At 42.1% G+C, this 13,986-nt stretch overlaps 1 long non-coding RNA gene across 1 annotated transcript in view; it reads right to left on the bottom strand.

Annotated features, from left to right (window-relative positions):
* The window catches only part of LOC122465493, a 78,942-nt gene continuing 64,956 nt past the window's right edge, over positions 1–13,986 (bottom strand). The window contains exons 2-5 of the long non-coding RNA XR_006290394.1: positions 13,005–13,147; positions 12,100–12,401; positions 11,125–11,219; positions 1–130 (exon numbers count right to left, since the gene is read on the bottom strand). This is a non-coding gene — a long non-coding RNA (uncharacterized LOC122465493). The remainder of the gene's footprint in view (positions 131–11,124; positions 11,220–12,099; positions 12,402–13,004; positions 13,148–13,986) is intronic.

Here is a 13,986-nt window from a genome sequence, read left to right as displayed (position 1 = left end):
ACCAAACGTGTGCTTAACGGTGTCGTTTCCATCACACTGCTCTTCGCTGCTCTTCTTCCTCACTCCTTTACTTTGTTTGGCAGTTTAAACTGTAAGCTCTCCCGGGCAGGCAACTTCTCTTCCTCCCTGTCTGTAAAATCCCCCAAATATTGTAAGTGCAATACATATAAACAAACAATATTAATCATTGATTTTTTAAATTTCCAATCTAATGAGTCCGTAGCACGGTATCAAAGGAGAAAGCTCTCTTATTTTGTTATTAATCATCCCCCCATGTCACCGAAGCAGGACAATCAGGATGCAGTTGAGCAGATGGGCCACATGGCGGGGCCAGCTCACAGTGCAGTGAATCTTTAGCTTTATATGGAGGAAGCAGGGTTGTCAAAAAACCTGCCACTGCTCATCTTTACAGAATCAGTGCAGCTGCAATGAGAGAACCCCCAGTCTCTTGTCAGGCCTGAATTTTCCTGCATCAGAGCGATCAAGGGGATGAGCAGAAGGCATGCTATTAGTTCTGTTCGGTTGCTTGGGGACAGCTTGCCTGCAATACAATAAATTATTTTTTATTTAAAGCAAAGAAAGAGAGAGAATATGGAAACTGTGGAGACCAAAGAGCACAAAAGTTTTAAGAAGGCCGCAAACCAGGAACAGCGGAGAAGACATGGATAGCTAGAATCAGCCATTAAAACTATCTGAGTTACTCCCAAACCCCCTCAGACATCAAAATTTAAATGCATCTCTAACGGTTAGGGATTGGGATGAGTATCCTTGTTAGTATCCTTGTAGGGTTAGTATCCTTGTACTTTCCTCTGAGGCATCTTGTGCTGACTGCTGTTTGAGACAGGACACCGGACCCTGGATCAGATCTGGTCTGGCACTTCCTATGTCCCCCAAGGGGCTGAGAAATGTTACTTTCCCATTAACGTTAAGCACACAGACTGCATATCAAAAACATATATAAGACGTCAAGCAAGATGCAAGCAGAACTGAAATGGAGGCATCCTATAGTAGAAAAAATATTTCTTTTCTCCTCTAGGTATGAATGGGTGAGCTTGAGAAGCTTTTAGTAACTTTTTGGTGTGTTTTTTCACTTGATTCTTCTTCTTTTTTTTTTAAAGTGACTTTAGTTCTTGGGACAAGTACCAGGAATTGAAGCTGTCTTTGTATCTGCAGGTAGAGCCCCGGGGCAGGTAGAACCCAGGCAGCAGCTGGGCAAAAATCCCCAACCATGTTTTCAGTTTGCTCCCCAAAAGGATTGGACATTTAGATGAGAGCAAAATTAGCCAGCATGATAATAGTAAGGATTGGGGGAAACCAAATCACACCCTCATGCTTCAGGGCAAAAACTAACCTCTGAGTTATGGAGGTCAAGAAGAGATTTTGCAAGAGAGTTATGAAATCACCTGCCCCTGAGGAGTTTCACCTGAGCCTTCCTTGGAAACAGCTGGTACTGGCCAATATCAGAGAAGGGATACTAGATGGAATATTGGTTCGATAAAGCAATTGCTGTGTTCCTAAGTTCCTGACCGACAAGGTCCACCTGTGAGGGTAAAAGGCAGGGCAGTCTTCCAGCACATTCCTACTTTGTCCCCTCTGTAAAAGCTGCTAATGTTGGATCATATTAAAGAAGTTCTGTATTAAAACCACAAATGAGTTTGATTCCCCATAGTTTAAATTCCAGGGTATTACTAATTAAGAGGTCTCTTGGTTTTTGGTACTGTTTCTCTCCCTCTGTGTGTGAAACTTGCAAGCTGCTAGTTGTGTTAGTACATTCTAAGACAGAGTCTGTTCTCAAAGCAATTCACAGAGACTCAAAGCAATACTCTAACAATAGAAACAGCACCCAGAGACTCCCCGCCCTTTTGTTGTATTAACAATTGTGATTAAAATAGAGATAGAGGATGTATGTGGATGGATGCTTGGTGTGGATAATAACTGAATGATCAGGGAGGTGCCAGCCTAAGAATCCAGTGTCCATCGGCTGAAGAAGGCGTCAAGTGGAAATAACCAGAGGACCCCCGGAGGGCAGACTGGAATCCACCCAACAGCCTCAAGAATGGGAGAACCAAAGAACAAGATAACATCTAGGAGCCGTCAGGAATGTGCTATCTGCTGATTGATTCAGCAACAGCATGATGCAGCAATTCCCATAGACTGGCATAGGAAGAAATTCCTATAAAAATAGACTCTAAAAAGTCAGAACTTTGGGGTCTGATTCTGCAAACCAACTTCCAGGAGCATCAGATGAGCATCTGACAAGGCCCTGCTCCCTCCTCATGTCCAGGCCACCTGGCCAGTGGCTTGGCATGAGCAACTCTAAGGCTGGTAACTATGATAACAACTTTGCAGAACCTGTGTGTGTGTGTGTGTGTGTGTGTATGAATGAATGTGTGAATAAATATGAGATTGAATGGAATGTTATAGCTATAACTAACTGCTTACTATGATAACAACCTTGCAGAACCTGTGTGTGTGTGTGTGTATGAATGAATGTGTGAATAAAGATGAGATTGAATGGAATGTTACAGCTGTAACTAACTGCTTACTATGATTCTTTCTGTATTCACAATAAATGTGGTATTTTGCCTTTTTCCCTTTAATAAGATCCTGCTGGTTTTTATTTTATTGGTACAACATTTTGGTGGAGAATTGCGAAAGGGGGAATATTGGTAAAAAACCTCAGTTATTGTAAATATTGGTGTGCACACCGCCAGCTCTAGTGAGCTAGGCATTTCTATTAGGTTAACCAGACCTGCTGGCCTCCGAGAAGGTAGCAGGGGACCTGCTGGCCTCCGAGAAGGTAGCAGGGGAGAACAGATTAAACTAGACCTGCTGGCCTCCGAGAAGGTAGCAGGGGACCTGCTGGCCTCCGAGAAGGTAGCAGGGGACCTGCTGGCCTCCGAGAAGGTAGCAGGGAAGAAATAGGTTAACCAGACCTGCTGGCCTCCGAGAAGGTAGCAGGGAGAAATAGGTTAACCGGACCTGCTGGCCTCCGGGAAGGTAGCAGGGAACCTGCTGGCCTCCGGGAAGGTAGCAGGAGAAAAACGCATAGATTAAGCTATGATTTCAGAATCTAGGCTGTGTCACTTGCTAAGTAATACCATCAGTGACAAAGAGATTGAAATATCCATGTTAAGATGTTTAAAAGAAAACAGGGTAAGCCAGTACCAGAGGGAGGAATGGAGTCAGAAGGAACTCCAACCTCACCTTTTGTTAAAGAAATTACACCTTTTAAACAAATCCTTCAAAAATTTGGCCACAGTCCTTGGACTAAACAAGCCCTAGCTGATGTCTGCACTATTTCGGACCTAGAGGATAGATTGGCTCAGTATATCCTCATATACAAACCTTCTAGTGCTGCCATAAGAGATGCAGCAGCAATTTGGTTGTTGTGGGAGGCAGGTAAGGATTCTTCCCTCCACTTGTCTTCATGTAAAGAGGAAAAGGCACAAATGGAAAAGGGAGTAGACAATTGGAAGGTGCTGGCTACAAATACCCAAAGCCAGCTGAAAATAATGAAAGAGGCACTCCAGGAATACAAAAAGAGTGAAAGTTAACTCTGCAGAGGCTGGAGGGAGGCAGGTAAAGGGGGAGAAGGTCCTATGTACGGCACCCCCAGGCATAATTACAAAGAGAAAAGAGAGTAAAAAAAAAAAAGTTAACTCTGCAGAGGCTGGAGGGAATTAAGCAGTTAAACTTTGTGAAAATGTTAAGAAGGAAAAAAGTGTTAGAGAAAGAGCATTCTTGGTTTCTTTGCAGCCATTCTGAAAGAAAAATGGGCCCTTTTCCAAAGGAATGTCTGTAAATTAGCCAGGCAAAAATAAACTGTCTGATTAAAATCATTTGACTGGACAATTTAATCAAATTTGCTAAAAGAATATAAGAGGCTTCTATTGGAACTTAATTGCCTCAAATGTATAAAGGGAATGTAAGCTGTAAAAAAAAACAGAGCAGTGTGGAAGGGATGTTAAGGAAAAGAAAATGTGTATGTATCTGTCTGTGTGTGTAAATATGTAAAGTTCTAAGGACCAGTTGGTTTTGTTTTTGTTTTAAATAATGCCACTAAAAATCCATTTGACTCTTTAATTCAAAGTTGCAAAACTGACAGACCTTTTTGCTAGACACAGGTAATTAGTGTTATTTGGCTTTGGGATTTGGCATTTAACCCTTAAAAGGTAACTCAATGCTTTACAAAATTTAAAATGTTTAAGTTGTGGCTGCAGCAGGGCAGTCAAAATCAGGAGAATATAAAAAAAAAAAATTCTGGATTCTTTTTGTTTGTTTGTTTTTTGTTTGTTTGTTTTTGTAACAAAATAGCAGATGAGAGTTGTAGTAAAAAAAAAAAAAATTAAAAAAAAAAGACAGTGCCTCTCTGAAGCAACAGCAGGGGTGAGGTGCACAAAACAAGAAGAAGCAATGTTAGAAACACTGAGTCTTAAAATGGCTCTGAGTAATCAGACTGTCACTTTGATAAAGGTACATGAAAACTCTGTAAGCAAAAAAAAAGAAATAGTGACACCTTATGTAAAAATGGATTTGGATAATGTTATAGAAGTTAAACTATGGAAGGAATGTGCATTTGCCCCAGAACATGTGCAGGGTATATTGTAGAAGGGGCAAAAGAAATGCAAAAATACCATGCTACTTAATTAAAATGCTATTAGGGCTCCAAAGGGAGCCACAATAGGTTGGGTTTTCTTTTTCAGATTGCTGTGTGTTTTGGAAGCAGAAGTTAAAAGTAATCAAAACTCTGGTGAAAGTTGATTGTGTCCCTTTTAAGATAGAGTCTCTGAGCTGCTGATGGCTTTAAATCCAAAAGCAGGAAGCTTCTGTGAAAATGCAAATTACCTAAATGATAAAGGAAGGAAAGAACTAGCACAAGCTGCAGATAAAGGACATACCTGGTCAGCAAACAAACTGTCTAAATAAAAGGCATGGGATAACAAGATAATTTTAATAAATTTAATGATAATAAGTATCCCTGTAACAACGTATAGTGTGTATGATTTTTGGAAAAACCCTTTAAGGTCGTATGGTAATGATGCTTCTCAGTTATTACCTGTAAATAAAACTTAAAGCTTAACACAGCAGGAAAAACATTATAAACTTGGTCTGCTGTATAAGAAGGAAAACTCAGGGATTTAATGACTAAACAGTGGGATAATTTCCCCATAACCCTTAAAAGATAAAAGCCATTGAAACCTGGCCTGCCTATAGAACAAAAACAGGAAAATGTGGGGGCAATTCCTCTGTCTTGCCTGCAATCAGCAAGGGTATTTGTAAAAGAAATATTTTAAGCAATAATCTGCCACCCCAAAAGGGGTAGAAACATGTTCTTTTTGTCTTTCAGAAAATCAGGAAAAGCTGATGCCAGCTGAAAAGAACCCAATACCATGAATCTACTGTCACAATAGAAATTGTGTTTTGTGTTCTATGTTTTGTCTTGTGTTTTGTCTTGTTGCTAGCACTGTTGTGTGTTTTAAAAAAAAAAAAAATACTGAAGACCTGCAGGAACTTAAAAATAAATTAAGCTTTCTGTCCCAACTACAGGACAGCCTGATACAAAAACAAGTACATGCCAATGTAGACTTGGTCCAAATTGGTCTGGGTAACCTAAAAGGCCGATGGAATCTTTAGTAATGGCTTAATACTATCACATGGCTTATCCATAAGAAAAAAAATATTAGAAATAGGAAACTACACAGCCATAGCTATGGGACGCACTGAAATGCAGATACTTGCACTAGCTACTTTGGAACACAAAATGTTCTGGGTCATATTGGGAAATATTATGGGTTTGATGCATTTGTTAAAAAAGAAAGAGATCATTGTTTGACACTTATCAATATGAATGGATGCAATATGTTTCCAGTATTGTAAAACCAGACTTGTTAATGGGAGAAATTGTTGTCAAAATTGCACACCAACAGTCCTTGGAGGCAAAGGTATTGAAGGTTAACCCACTCCCCATATTACACATGGGATCCTTCTGGCTACCCTGGACCTCGAGCCAGTGGGCTGGGGAGGGAGGGAAGCTATTGGACACTAGAGGTTGTACCGAATGGACTCCTCAAAAGTGGGTGTGCCTCACCTTGCCTGTTGCCCCAGAACCTTGTAGTAAAGATACATCACTAGGATCGTGTATGTGGCATGAATTGGAATCACAAACTCAAATTGCCTCACAGTACCTTCTCTTGAATAGGCTACATAGAAAGTGACACTGACGATTATAAATCTTAGTGTCAAAAGGGGGATTATGTTGGATCATATTAAAGAAGTTCTGTATTAAAACCACAAATGAGTTTGATTCCCCATAGTTTAAATTCCAGGGTATTACTAATTAAGAGGTCTCTTGGTTTTTGGTACTGTTTCTCTCCCTCTGTGTGTGAAACTTGCAAGCTGCTAGTTGTGTTAGTACATTCTAAGACAGAGTCTGTTCTCAAAGCAATTCACAGAGACTCAAAGCAATACTCTAACAATAGAAACAGCACCCAGAGACTCCCCGCCCTTTTGTTGTATTAACAATTGTGATTAAAATAGAGATAGAGGATGTATGTGGATGGATGCTTGGTGTGGATAATAACTGAATGATCAGGGAGGTGCCAGCCTAAGAATCCAGTGTCCATCGGCTGAAGAAGGCGTCAAGTGGAAATAACCAGAGGACCCCCGGAGGGCAGACTGGAATCCACCCAACAGCCTCAAGAATGGGAGAACCAAAGAACAAGATAACATCTAGGAGCCGTCAGGAATGTGCTATCTGCTGATTGATTCAGCAACAGCATGATGCAGCAATTCCCATAGACTGGCATAGGAAGAAATTCCTATAAAAATAGACTCTAAAAAGTCAGAACTTTGGGGTCTGATTCTGCAAACCAACTTCCAGGAGCATCAGATGAGCATCTGACAAGGCCCTGCTCCCTCCTCATGTCCAGGCCACCTGGCCAGTGGCTTGGCATGAGCAACTCTAAGGCTGGTAACTATGATAACAACTTTGCAGAACCTGTGTGTGTGTGTGTGTGTGTGTATGAATGAATGTGTGAATAAATATGAGATTGAATGGAATGTTATAGCTATAACTAACTGCTTACTATGATAACAACCTTGCAGAACCTGTGTGTGTGTGTGTGTATGAATGAATGTGTGAATAAAGATGAGATTGAATGGAATGTTACAGCTGTAACTAACTGCTTACTATGATTCTTTCTGTATTCACAATAAATGTGGTATTTTGCCTTTTTCCCTTTAATAAGATCCTGCTGGTTTTTATTTTATTGGTACAACACTAACAAGTGAGGCAGTGAGTGCTAATGGAGATTGTGGTTTTTATGATGTTGACATCTGTCAAATAGGAAGTGGCTTGAGACTGCGATATGTTGTTCTTCAATATCCTTTTGCATCATTTCCTTTTCTGCTCCTTGGAGCGTCCTTTCTTTGTCTACTCTGAATTCTTGGCAGGTTAGGGAAATAATCAAACTGACCAGCAGGGGGGTGGGGTCTCGTTCATAGGTGCATTACAACTAACCTTCTCCCCAAAGAAAGGACTAGTACACAAGGAATTATTTCAGTAACAAAGTATGATAACGGGGGTACCACTCATGTCTTAGTTGTCAGATCCTTATTTGGAAGATCTACCTATATCTATATTGTCCTATCAGGAAGTTTGTTCTTTAAGAATCTCTGTGTATATTTGGAAACATGATGGAAACTGATCAAGTCTGAAATATTCCATGTCTGCCATACAGTAACTCCTCACTGAACGTTGCAGTTATGTTCCTGAAAAATGCGACTTTATGCAAAACGATGTTAAGCAAATTCAATTTCCCCATAAGAATTAATGTTAATAGGGGGGGTTAGGTTCCAGGGAATTTTTTTCACCAGACAAAAGACATTCTATACATATACAGGATAAGTTTTAAACAATTTAATATTGTACACTGCAATGAATGATTGTGAAGCTTGGTTGAGGTGGTGGAGTAAGAGGGTGGGATATTTCCCAGGGAATGCCTTGCTGCTAAATGATAAACTAGCAAGCGACTGAGCCCTCAAGGGTTAATACGCTATTGTTAATGTAGCCTCACACTCTACAAGGCAGCATGGACTGACGCAGGAGGGAGGAAACACAATAGATGCAGGACAGTAGCTGCAAACACTTCCCTGCAAAAACTGAACATGATGATGAGCCCACGCTATCCAGCTGGAGTGCACCACTCCCTCCTCCTGACGGCACATGCACGGCTGCAGGCTTTCCAAAGTGCTGGGGGGTGAGGGCATGAGTGAGAGAGAGAGATGTGCCTTGCCCCTTTAAGTACGCTGACCGCACTTCAAGTACATTGCCCATTTAAGCAGATCAGCCAGTTCAGACAGGAAGCAAAAGCTTTTTGCAAGCTCCCTCCTTTCTGTCCTTGAGCCCTGTCCCCCTCCTCCGTTTTGTGGAGAGGGGGTACAGAGCTGTGGGGAGCAGGAGCAGGGGGACATCCTGATATCAGCAGGAAGCTCCCGGGAGCAGCTGCAAGGCAGAGGGCAGGGCAGGAGCAGCACGGCCACCTGAACTGCTGCTGAGCAGCTGCTGAGCCACATACCTTACAGGGAATTTAGGGGAGCTGATGGGGGGGGTGGGTGGGCTGCCGGCCCCCCCGGTTCTAATACCCACAAGGGGGGGGGGCTTCTCTTCCAGAGAATCCTGCAAGCAGTGGACAAAGCAGGCGGCTGCCAAACGACGTTATAAGGGAGCATTGTGCAACTTTAAACAAGTCTGTTCCCTAATTGATCAGCAAAGTAACGACAGTAACCAGGACGACTTTAAGTGAGGAGTTACTGTATAAGGTAATGGATTGGAGGTTGAAAGGGATTTCCTGGGTCAAGCAGTCTTTCAGCCTCTATACTAGTGCAGTAGATCACCTATCCTATTTCATTAGACGGCCAATCCACCCCCATCTCTGTGGCTACGATGGGATCGATAATGATCCTCTGAGTCAATACTGGACAAATGTCCCTGCGCGGAATTAAACAGCATTGTGCTATTAGAGAAGCCATCTCCCAGAAGACCCATAAAACCAAGGTCCTCTTTACCACTTGTGGTCATTAACAAGTCCATGGCCCTCTTCACAGAACTATGTGCTAGCCCAGCATCCTGGCTAAGTTCCAGTTTGGGTTATTACACGTTACTTTCCAAAGGTCCTGAGTCAGGACAGCACTTGAGCGTGTTAATGTGCTTTCCTGAAGGGGGATGCTTTCCTGGACCTAAATTTCCATTGTTGTTTCAATAAGTTATGCTACTCTTCATTTTCTGTACTACATAGTTGTACAGTGTTAGCATGAGTTGTTAAACATGTCTCACTCCATTTCAACAGTGGGCAAAGTGCCTGCTGTATAGTGTGGTTAGTAAAGGGACTTTCAGAATTTAAGATGTAAGATATTATAGTCCACAACAGTATTACTCAGCGCATTTTGTAACATTTGCTGTGTCATACTGAGGAATGACTGCATGTATAAGATCTACTGAAGCGAGCTGTAGCTCACGAAAGCTTATGCTCAAATAAATTTGTTAGTCTCTAAGGTGCCACAAGTCCTCCTTTTCTTTTTCCCTACAATCATTTTTCAGTTCTGTTTAAGAGGAGGATGAGGCATTATTACTATAAAATTTTACATCAATAGAAACTACTACTCATTTTTCTCAAGAAAGACTTTCTATATAATACCAATCCCTACTAGTCTTAGACTCACATACATTCCAACGTGCTCTGGTCACAGGATTACCTATGGTAGTCACATGCATGTTAAAAATCCAGAAATTCATCTTTATCATTTCATCAGAGAAGGAACTGAATGCCCTGAATTGATCAACCTATTTTGATACTGAAAAGGAGTACTTGTGGCACCTTAGAGACTAACCAATTTATTTGAGCATAAGCTTTCGTGAGCTACGTACTCCTTTTCTTTTTGCGAATACAGACTAACATGGCTGCTACTCTGAAACCTATTTTGATACTGGCTCCTTTGGCTTCTATTTAGATGGCCCTCTACTGGAAAATTGAATGTAGTTATTTAACACAATAAACAAGCTGATAGTGTTCATTTGCTCATGAAAGCTTATGCTCAAATAAATTGGTTAGTCTCTAAGGTGCCACAAGTACTCCTTTTCTTTTTGCGAATACAGACTAACACGGCTGCTACTCTGAAACCAAAGATTTCTATACTGAACATTCATCCACACTAGTCTATTATTTAATGAGGGAAGAGTAACAAAATCTAAGGTCACCATGACATTTTAGGATTTTAACAGTTGTTATGTTTCTAGGCCTCAATTCTGGAAAAACATCCCCTTTCCATATAAGACTTCAGCACATACTTACATTTAAGCACATGCGTCAGTCCCATTGAAGTCAACAGGACTTAAGCATGAAAATAAAGAAAAACAAATGCTTAAAGTACCTTCCTGCACCTAATGGAGAAGGAATGGCTTTGTGGATCAGGCACTAGACTGGGATTGAGGAGATCTGTCATTCAATTCCTGGCTCTTCTACAAACTCACTGTGTGACACTGGTCAAGTCACTTAGACTCCAGTACAGCAAAGCATTTAAGCACTTGCTTAACTGTAAGTATGTGAGTTGTCCCATTGATTTCAGTGGGCTTGCCCATGTACTTAAGGGTTTTCATGGAGTTGGTCTTAGATCTATCCGTGCTTCCATTCGTTATCTGTAAAATGGCACACTAATACTTCTTTTGTCTGTCTTCTCTATTTAGGGTGGCATTTTCAAAAGCACTCAACCTTGGCTTAACTCCACTTCTAGTGAAGTCAAGTCCTGACAGTCACGTAGCATCATTCAGTACGTTGTATTGCAAAATGCTCTGGCAGCGTTAGTGCTCTAGTTGTAGTTACAGAATTAAGTAATACATGATGATGGTAGTAAAATTGTTACAGATATAAAAGAAGAATCCTGGCTCACAACAGACTGAAATGTCATATGCGGAGTAAGATCTGCATTGCTCTCACCCCCTGAGTCTCAGAGGGGATTCAACTCCTCTTTCGGGGGCATCTCTATCTCTTGCTGCAGCCTGCTCCCCTTCCTGTTTGCCACACAACTCTGCAACAATGCTCCCCCGTAATCCACTTTCCAGCTCACCATGTGGCAGTGGCTTTCCAGGATTAATTCCGGAGTCAGGGTCTTTCAAAGAGTTTCCACACCATCCCCTTCTTGGCCATGGAAGGGGGGCGCACCTGTATGATGGATACATCATAGTCATTGTTCTAGAACTGACATCTGTTAAAGTAAGAGAAGGAAATACCTATTCAGTGCAGATAGGAAAAAACAAACAAAACCCCTCAAAAACACAACTCATCTGTAACCACCTAACCAAGCCCAAACCTCACCCTTTTCTAGTATTAATGTGCAGATAATGTAGTCAGTCCAATTTAAACAATATTTATTTTCTATAAGGGTTTCTAGCAATGTTTTATCATAGAATCCTAGACTATCTGGGTTGGAAGGGACCTCAGGAGGTCATCTAGTCCAACCCCCTGCTCAAAGCAGGACCAATCCCCAATTTTTTCCCCAGATCCCTAAATGGCCCCCTCAAAGATTGAACTCACAACCCTGGGTTTAGCAGGCCAATGTTCAAACCACTGAGCTATCCTAAATCCCAGTTATTGACAATTCTGCTTTTTACCCTCTCTTTTAGTGGTGCTGTGCTTAGACTCGTGTACTTTGCCTTAGTCATGTCCCATGTCCCTCCGGGGTAACACATCCTGTTTAACTAGTACAAATTGTGAAATTTAGCAGACGTGGACAATTAGGTTGAAGAATTGCATTGAAAAAGTTTTGAAACTGCTTCTTTGTCAAGGGTGATTAAAAACCGCTGGAACACGCCAAAGTGACCTGAAGAAAACTTTAAACTATGCGTGTGCTAAAGAAAAATGTTTAGTTACTGCCTTCATGAAGTTATACTCTCCGCTCATAAGCGGGCTATATGTCAATGTCCAAATACCTGCAGCTACTGTACCTGGGCCATCATGCTGGGTTAGTGTGAGCTGTAGAATATCCTGGATCTGACAAGTTAGGTACCTGTAAAGCAATTCTGAGAAAGGCTACCATTCTTACCCTGAAATTGTTCCTCAGGACAAGCACTGAGCTTACAGGTAATCTTAGAGGGCAGTTAAATAGGTGGCTCCTCCTCTTGATAATGGGGTCTCCCGATTGGCAGAAAATGTGAGGCTCGGGAGGCCACTGACCAATGAGGCTCCGAGTTTGAGGTTTTCTGGGGGATGCGGTGTTGGGTAGGAGGTGCCTGAGGTGCTGCTGCAGCTCCAGGGAAGAGAGTCGAAGAATGAAGCTCTGAAGAGATGCTTAAAGACGAAGTGGCAAAGACGTAAAATGTGGCTTGGGCACTCGGGCTTATGGATCTGGGAGGGAAGCATAGAGGGAGCATGAAAGGGCATGTCTGGCAGGGAGGTGAGGTGCCAACTTTGAATAGTGCAACCCGACTGCTAAACATGTTGACAGGGGACAGCCATTCTTTGCCCTGGGATATTTTGTTGGATGTTTCCTGCTCTTTTCAGATCACAGAGTTACTAGCAGTAATGTTGTCATGCAGATGCACATCGTGGGGACCCATGCCCACAGAACCAATTCCCTCTGCATTACAGACTGGAAGTTATTTAACTCTACTTCTGAACTGCTGAACACTTGGGTTTGGCAATGCCATTATTCACCAGCCAGGGAGCAGCACTGCTGCGTCTGTGCTCTGAACTCAACCCTGGTTGGCCTCCAACTGCCTGATTCTGTAGCTGCACCATCCATGGGATACTTACTGAAGTCAGAGAAAGTTCTTTGTGCCAAGCATCTATGAACCTGGGCCCTAAGAGAATGGATGGAGTCATGCATCACTGTCCAGCTGGCCAGTTCCGACCATTTCTCCTAAAAATTCACTTTACTTCTGCTCTCTCATATTAAAAAGACACCTACTTGCCCTCCCCCAGAAAAAAAACGTATTGAAACAAACCTACCATTTTTTTTACAGGGCACTGAAATTCCATTGCCAGACAGTAGACAGACCCTGGACTTCCTTGAGACCATTCCAGCCCTTCAGTACACATCAGGAAAGTAACAAAGGTCACAATGCAATTGAACTGGAAAATGTTTAAAGCAGCTGGAAGAGGCAAAGAACATTAAGGACCATTTATTAATATTCAGGTTTTAAAGCAGGTCCAACACAGCATCTCTAGGCACCTCTATAATATTGAACGTAACAGATTCCTTTAAAAACAACCACTCTTGGCTCGCTCTACCTGACTAAATTACACACCTGCCCTCCTAACACCCTCGTCCATGACTCATCCGAGAACAAAGTCTGGCATCCCGCTGGCTCAAGTTCAGCCTCTGCCAGATGAATGGGAGAAACAAAATTCAGAGAGAAGCCCTCCACTAATAACATCCTAACTTTTAGCTTGCGTGACCCAGGTAATCTTAGCTGCTGCTGTGGCCTATGAGCAGAGAGACAGTCTCTGACATGGCTAGGGACCAAGTCAGAGATCACATTTTTCAGACGTGGCCATTGATTTGGGGTGCCCCATTCAGGCATCTTAAAAGCACAAAGGTGACTTTATAGGGTGCTGCGTAACTGCAACCCGCATTGATGTCAGCTGGAATGGTGGGTGCTTGGCACGTCTGAAAATCAGGGCCTGGGCAAAACTCCTAAAAACCACTGAGCCACTTGAGAAAACTTTAGCCACAGGGTGTTAAGAGCTCAAGGCCAACAGCACTGCAAATTGCATCACAAAGCAAATTGGATAATGGCATTTGTTTCAGGAACTGTTGTAATGCGTTCTCAGAACTAACAGTTGCAAGCAAGCACGCAGCCATATTCTGCACCAGCTGTAGGTGTAGCAATTAGTCCTGGTCTTTTTAATCTTCTGTCATATGGACGCCCATTGTGTCTCTAGTAAATTTTCATTGCCTTCTGTAACCATTTTCTATGTTTTTTTAAAT

This window comes from Chelonia mydas, chromosome 4, assembly GCF_015237465.2.
Source record: "Chelonia mydas isolate rCheMyd1 chromosome 4, rCheMyd1.pri.v2, whole genome shotgun sequence".
Classification (NCBI taxonomy): domain Eukaryota; kingdom Metazoa; phylum Chordata; order Testudines; family Cheloniidae; genus Chelonia; species Chelonia mydas.
The sequence above is the reverse complement of the archived record's forward strand: the minus strand, read 5'-3'. Positions and strand labels throughout refer to the sequence as shown.